We start from the raw sequence: 8471 nt of genomic DNA on the forward strand, positions 1-8471 counted from the left end.
AGAAGGAGAAGGAGAAGGAGAAGGAGAAGGAGAAGGAGAAGGAGAAGGAGGAGGAGAAGGAGAAGGAGAAGGAGAAGGAGAAGGAGAAGGAGAAGGAGAAGGAGAAGGAGAAGGAGAAGGAGAAGGAGAAGGAGAAGGAGAAGGAGGAGAAGGAGAAGGAGGAGAAGGAGAAGAAGTGAAGAGGGAGTGCATTATTTACCTTAACTCAGCTTGTTGGGGACAGTAAATGGGATCCTGGTGTGCTCCTGTAGCTTGTACCTGCTAACCCATAGCCACCATGTGTAAGTGCATCTCCATCTACATTGGTTATGCTGGTGTCCAGATTGGCAATGCCTGCTGGGAGATCTGTTGCCTGGAACATGGCATCCAACCCAATAGCCAGTAGCCAAGTGACAAGACCATTGGAGGAGGATATGACTTCTTCAACACCTTCTTCAGAGAGATTAGTGCTGGTAAGCATGTGTTCAGGGTGGTGTTTGTAGACTTGGAACCAACTGCCAGCTATTTCACCTTGAGTAGCTCATCATAAGCAAAGAGGATGTTGCCAATAACTTGCTCCAGAGCACTACACCATTGGCAAGGAGATTATTGACTTTGTCTTGGATAAAATTTTTTAAAAAATGGCCAACGAGTACACAGATCTTTTGGGATTCTTGGTTTTCCACAGCCTTAAAGGGGGAATTGGTTCTGGGTTTACCGCCCTGCTGGGGGAATGTCTCTCTTTCAATTATGGCAAGAAGTCTCAGCTAGGGTTCTCCATTTACTCATTACTCTCAGGTTTCCACAGGTATAGTTGAATCCTGCAACTCTATCCTCACTAACCGCACCACCCTGGGGCATTCTGTGCCTTCATGGTAGATAATGAGGCCATTTAGACATCTGTGATAGAAACCTCACTTTTGAATATCCAACCTACACTAACCTAAATAGGCAATAGGACAAACTATGTCCTCTGTCATAGCTACCCTCATACTTGATGGAACCCTGAATATTGATCTGACAGAATTTCAGACCAGTCTGGTCCCCTCTACCAACAACCACTTCCCTCTAGTTACATATGCTCCTGTCAGTTCTGCTGAGAAATCCCACATGAATAACTTTCTGTAGCAGAGATCACCCAGTGCATGCTTTGAGCTAGCACTCAAAAAATTTTGAAATGAAAAAAAATCATTTCAACCAGATGATGAAATGTGACCTTCACCATAGTAAATACATGGCTTGGTGCCTGTTGTACCATGATAACATGGTTCCCAAAGATGTCAATGCCACCACTGCCACCATCAAGGCCAAGAGTTGCATCCAGTTTGTGGATTGGTATCTCACTAGTTTCAAAGTTGGTGTTAATTACTAGCCTCCTTCTGGTACCTTTTGGAAACCTGGCCATAATACAGCAAGCTATATGCATGCTGAGCAACAAAACACCATTGCTGAGGCCTGAGATGGTCTGGACCACACGTTTGACCCGATGTATGCCAAGTATACCTTTGTTCAAAGGTATGTGGGTGAGGAGAGTTTTCTGAGGCCTGGAAGGACATGGCTGCCCTTGAGAAGGATTTTGAAGAGGTTGATGTGGATTCTGAAGAAGAGGGATACTAATTACCATTCCTTTCAGTCCTGTAACACATCACACTCAGAACTTCAGGGTCAACATTAGTCTAAAGGCATTAACACTTCTAGTTTACCTTCACTTTTTACTATAATCTTGTCTTACTTTTCCATGTGTACCTAGAAGGTTTTTCTATTATGTCTCAAAGTAAAGTGTTTTTTTTTTTTAAATATTTTATTTATCTATGTGAGAGAAAGAAAGAGAGAGAGAGAGACTGAGAGGGGAGAAGGTCAGAGGGAGAAGCAAACTTCCTGCTAAGCAGGGAGCCCAATGTGGGACCATTCTGGGACTCAAAGTTACAACCCGAGCTGAAGGCAGTCACTTAACCAACTAAGCCACCCAGGCAGCCTCAAAGTAAAGCATTTAAGAAAGAAAAAATATGGATGATAAAGGTACATTTTTCAATTCAATCTGTGAGGCCAATATTACCCTGATCAAAACAGATAAACACAAAAAGGAAACTAAAAACTAGTGGTTTTTTTTTTTTTTTTAAGACTATGTATGTGAAAAATCCTCAGAGTGCTAGAAAACTAAATCTAACTAAAGCAACATATAAAAGGATTATAAGCCAGGACACAGTACAGGAGATGCCTGGGTGGCTCAGTCAGTTAAGTGTCTGCCTTTGGCTCAGATCATGATCTCAGGGTCCCAGGATGGAGCCCCACATTGGGCTCTCTGCTCCATGGGGAGTCTGCTCCTCCCTCTGCACATGCTCTCTCTCTCCCTCTCAAATAAATAAATAAAACCTTGGGGAAAAAAGCATGAACAAAACCATAACCCAGTAGGATTCATCCCAGGAATCCAAGGTTGGCTTAACATTCAAATATCTATGAATGTAATACACATTTTAGTAAAGTAGTGGCCTTATGAAGAGGCCCTATGGTACCCTGTAATGTCCTCTGTTCACCAGACCTGGTGCTCTAAGGGTGTCTCCCAAGTGTGTTGCATGTGCCCTACTATTGTGTTTGAGTCACATTTGTCTTCAGTCCAGTTGTCTGTAGTGGTTCTCTTCACCTGTTGTAGGCAGGGTTTGGTTTCTGTGTTGTTAGTGGGTCAATCTGGTGCTGCCTTGAGCTTGAGTTGGGTCAGACCAGGCATTTAGGGGGAGAACTCTCCCTTTGTTGTCCCTGAGAAGTTTTCACTGGTGGGTGGGGCTCAGACCCGATGTCTTCCTCCAGCCAGCTGCTGGGGCTGTAGTAAAACAGGTGCAGGAGTCAGTTTGGATAGGTGCTGGCCCCTTTCCGGGCTACTTGCATACTACCAGGCTTATGGCACCATTTTGTTTGGACTCTTGCCAAAGGTGTATTAAAGGGCATGTCTTCGGAATATTACAGGGGTCTACTGTGAAGTGCCAGCAAGTTCCTCTCAGGTCCACTGTGGGAAGGGACCTGCAAACACCTGGGAAAACTCTTCCCAAGAACAGCTGAGTTGGATCCCACAGATTCACAAAAGTACCTGGGACTGGTCACTGTTGCAAGCTAGGTGCAGAGTGTTGGCACTGTGCTGGTTCCTACAAGTGTCCATATATCTAGACTGGGGGGCAGGGGTGGGAAATGGTATCCACCAGCTCTTTTGTTCCTGAGGGGTCTTTCAAAGTACCCATTCCTCTAGCCTATACACTGAGATTAGTAAATAAATATCCTTGGTATACAGCAAACTATTTTTCAAACCGTTCTATGCTGTATCTCAGCCCAGCTGCCCATTGGGCTGTCTCTTTAAGGGTGGGGACTCGATTTCCTATTACCCTTTGACTCTCCCAGAGCCGAGCCCACTGATTTTTAAAGGTCTAGGTGTTAACCCCCACTGATTATAAAAATTCATGAAGACAGTTCCTTCTGCCCTTAACAATCAAATATTGTTGGGATTCATCTTTCCAATGTGGTTCCTCCTACCCTTTACTCCCTCCGTGCCTGGGCTGCCCCGTATGGGGATCTTCTTGTCTCCCATCCCCACACACCTGGCATCCTTCCCTCCCACTGATGTTCCATGGGTCTGTTTAGCTCCCAACCACCTTTGCCCTTTCTGCTCTCTTCAGTGTAGTCTCTTCTCTACATTTAACTGTGAAAAATCTGTTCTGCTAGTCTTCAGGTTGTTTACTGGGTGTGAAAGGATGTTTTGCGTTCTTGTTTCTCATTTACATAAATTTCAAATTTTATACCAGTACAAAGTTGGAATTTCTAATTTTAACTGGCTCATATTCCATTCTTCTAAAATCTTTAAACTCAATTCTGCAGCCAGTTACAACCAAAATCCCTTACTGGTATAAGAATTTTAAGGCTTACAACTCCAAATTTAAGCTTCAGGCCTCTAGTGTTAAATGTCTGTAATTCATGCCACGTGTCAGAGAAACATTGTAATGAGAAACAGTGAGACATAGTGCCATTGTTACAAGTCATCTGTAGAGTACCAAAAATATCTTCAATGTCAGTGTTAATGCTATAATTGCAGGGGCCATTGGTGACATGTTAGAGTCAATACTTTAATCCGAAGAGGCCATCGTCATTAATCGGTTGTACTTAAAATGGCTAAGAAATGGTTCAATTTTCATAGCTTAAAATCAAAGTGGTTTTGCAATCTTTGTGTAAGTTTTAAGCCTTTCTTTTCAAAGTCATTGACTAAGCCTTATTTTCATGATGAGTTCAGCATGAAAGGAGAAGCAAGAGTAATTTCATACTCTTAATGACTTTTTTCTTTAATACTTAAACAGGAATTATTGCTTTTTAAAGAACGCTTTGCTTTTATATTAAAATTTGTTAAGTTCAAACATTAGTACTTCATTAAACTGTTTTTGAGTTTTCTAATATAATAAGACCTAATGGCTTAATTTAATTAAGCAAACATAACATTTAGCAGGCATGCTGTACTTTCTCCAAACTACTGATTTTCAATCTTTAAATTCTTGAGGGATAAGGTAGTTCTGCATTCAGATCTTTCACCACATAACATCTTGCACCATATAATTAAAACGTTTGCATTTGCTTCCAGATAAATTACCTGATTTAGGCCTACCTCTTTCCCATGATAATAGAGATGTAAATTGAAAGAAAGCAGTCAAGAACTAGTGAAAATTTGAAATAGCCCCTATAGAGATTTGAAAAAGGGATCAATTAGGAATAAAGAAAAGGTTTTGCAATTAGAGAACAGGTTGCAAAAACTACATCTCCTACATTTATAGCAAAGCCACTCGGCGAGACTGTGGGATAATTTTTGTGCACCCTCAAAGCAATGCTCAGTGTCACAATAACATGATAAAACCAAGAGGATAGATGCAAGGGGTATTAACGGAAAAAAAGTGCTTGATGATCTGTTGGAGTAAGAATCAGGACTGTCTAGAGTAACTGACTCGAGGGTTTCTGGCTTGGGGAATTTGTGGATCATAATGCTTTCCTAACCTAGAAAGCTCAAGACAAGATGAAAATATGGTAAGACACAGAAGATAATTTGCCTTCAGTCTCTTGAGGTCATGTTATTTGAGAGACTTCAGGTGGAAAGACTATGAAATGCAGGCACTTAAAATCAAAATAAAATGAAATGTGTTCAGTTTTGGCTGCTAGTTGTTGAGTAAACAGGGCCTTGGCAAAGAACCCTTACTTTTTTAGGAATCATGTTCTTCATCTTAGAGGAGGAAAAATGAAAGGGAGTTATTCTGTAGTATACTTCTGACACATTCTCAAGAGAATGGTGTTGACAGTTCTATAATCACAGTCTGAGGCAGTTCCCACATTATTATATACACACAGTCTTATGGAGAATCCATACTGTGTTTCCTATCTAGCTTCCAAAAATATGTGATATATGGAACTGTTTTATTTAACTCTTCTCAACTACTGAGATTGTTAACAGGTATTTAACATATGTATCTTTAAAAAATTTTTCTAATGTGCTTGAAAAACACACATGAAGAAGGGGTATGTCTTCTTATCAACCAACTCAATTATTCTTCATTTTTGTAACATTTGTCATCTCTGTGAATAGGATGCCACCTGTGTAATCACGTAGAAAAAGATTTACATTATTAATATAAATTACACTAATATTTATAGCAATACTGGTATAGAAAATACATTCAAATTTTGTATATTTTAGGCTTTAGGGTTCACAATTTTACCTGAAAATATCAGAGAAAAGCAAAAAGTATCTGTTAAGCCATTCTTCCTGAGAAAGATAGAAAGTAAGAAGTGAAATCCAGCTCTCTAGTTTCTTTCACAGAGGTGATCACAACTAAAAATCCTTGTCATTATTTCGGTTCTTGCAAAGAAACTCAGAAGGGTGATGGAAAGTTATCCCAGATAGAATAATCCAAGTAATGTATAAGAAGTAGAAGCAGGGCACTTGGGTGACACAGCTGGTTGAGAGTATGACTCTTGGTTTCAGCTCAGGTCATGATCTCAGGGTCCTGAGATTGAGCCCCACCTCAAGCCCCAAATTGAGCTCCATGCTCAGTGGGGCATCCACTTCTCTCCCTTCCCCTCTGCTCTTTCCCCTGCTCATGTACTCTGTCTCTCTCTCTCTCTCCCCCAAAATAAAAACAAATAAATCTTTAAATATGAGAAACTTCCAGCTGCTTAAAGCAACAATGTTAACAAATCACTGTAGTGTGGATAACATATCTGACAGTAAAGTGTATAACAGTAGAGGAAAATCAGCGAGAGGAGTTTAAATAGAGTTAAAGCAAATATTGTACATTATACTGGACCTCATCTGATTTAAGGTACATGGTAATAAGTTATGGATGTCTTTTGTAATTTCTGAATAACCAGTAAAAGAATGATAATTAAAGTCACAACAAGCCAGATAACAGAAGAGATACAATGAAATAATAAAACATATGCAATTAATACCAAAAAATCAAGAGAAGTGAAATAAAAGATATTGCAAATAGAACAAAATGAGCAATATTTTATACCCCCACCCATATAAATATACATATGTACATGTACATATATATGTACACATACATATGCATAGATATAGACACATACATAAATATGCACATACATATATACACATACATATATAAATACATATATATACACACAGACAGACATATATGCTATGTAAACATGCTATGCAAGCAAAAACAAAGCTAGTTCGGCAGCACTGATATACTATATATTATTATACTTTTAATTTATATTAACATGTAATATTAATATAGCACAAATGGTCTTGAAGGTAAAAGTAGCAGGAGAGATAAGGAGAGACATTTCATAATGATAGGTAACTTAACAACAATATATAACATTAATAAATTTATATAAGCTTAATAATATAACTTCAAAATAAAAAACCCAAAAGTGACAAACCTAAAATAAGAATTCAGTAAATCCACAATACAAGTGGGAGATTTTTAAATAGTTCTCTTAGTAATGTATAGAAAAAGGAGAGAGATACAGCACACTTAAATATCATGATTAACTAATTTGACCTAATTGGGATTACATCCAACACATGCAGAGAAAATATCTTTTTCAAGAATACGTAAAACATTCATCAAAATATTCTGGACCATGAATCATGTTGCAACACATTTAAGAGGTTGACAATAGAACAGTGTATGTTCTATGAATACTGTTGAATTAAGTTAGAGCTCAGTGAGGAAGAAATAACTAGAATATATCCACATTTGTGGAAATGAATCAGAACACTTGTAACTAACCTATGTGGAAATAAAAAGCCAATCACAAGGGCATTAGAAAATATTTTGAACTTAATGGTGATGGAAATATAACAGATCAAAATGTCGAGGATGCAGCCAGGGCAATAATTTAAAAAAGGGAAACTTCCATGTTATAGTCCTAGAATCCATGGATGCACTTCAAGGTCAGAATGTGAGACACTATGTGCCTTCAGACACCTTTTTAAAGCAGCTTTGAGGCCAAGCATCTTGAGAAAATATTCCTCAAGTCCCCTTTGTGGGAAAAATTAGTATCATTTCCCATTTGTTTCATGGTGAAGACCATTGTCTGACCTTTGGCTGAGTCTTCTACCTTACCTTCCCATCAAGTTACTAACTTTGTCACGGGAAATGGAATTATAAAATTTAAAACTTTGCCTACTCTGTATTTCACCACATAAAATCAAATCACAAATATCAACACAATAAAAGTCAATACTAAATTTCAGATGCCTAGGGTTTGAAGACTGAAATTGATATGATTTCAAACTGAGACAATACATGGAATGCTGACCTCCAATCATGGAGCTTAGAGGGCTCTCTGAAGATTTCCAGTCCCCTCTCTGGACAGATGCTGGGTGCTCAGGAGAATTAATCAGCAAAGAACCAAAGGAATCGGTTATATGAGCCAGACTGCCTCATAGACTCCTGGCATCTGAACAAAAGAGGTAGCTGGCAGAATTCAAAAAATTACTCTGTTATAAATTTAGCCAGAAAGGCTCACTGGTTTTTAAAGAAGTAAGTAGATTAAGGTATTTCAGGACATACGGAAATCAAGGGAGAAACATGGAAGAAAATTCTCCCTGTTTAACCAGGCATAATAAACATTACAATTAATACAAGCATGTTAAATTATCCTTAGTCATTAAAATTAACTTATACGTTCTTTCCATTTCCATTTTTTTTTTTTTGCTTTTTAATTTTTTATTTTTTATAAACATATATTTTTATCCCCAGGGGCACAGGTCTGTGAATCACCAGGTTTACACACTTCACAGCACTCACCAAAGCACATACCCTGCCCAATGTCCATAATCCCACCCCCTTCTCCCAAACCCCTCCCCCCAGCAACCCTCAGTTTATATTGTGAGATTAAGAGTCACTTATGGTTTGTCTCCCTCCCAATCCCATCTTGTTTCATTGATTCTTCCCCTACCCTCTTAAGCCCCCATGTTGCATCACCACTTC

The 8471-nt window shown here is 38.9% G+C and overlaps 1 pseudogene; it reads left to right on the plus strand.

The window, feature by feature from the left end:
- The first annotated feature begins 277 nt into the window (after window positions 1-277).
- LOC131999430 (tubulin alpha-1A chain-like) lies at window positions 278-1596 on the plus strand (annotated as a pseudogene).
- Window positions 1597-8471: the final 6875 nt, after the last annotated feature.

Source organism: Mustela nigripes, chromosome 13 (assembly GCF_022355385.1).
Source record: "Mustela nigripes isolate SB6536 chromosome 13, MUSNIG.SB6536, whole genome shotgun sequence".
NCBI classification, from domain to species: Eukaryota; Metazoa; Chordata; class Mammalia; order Carnivora; family Mustelidae; genus Mustela; species Mustela nigripes.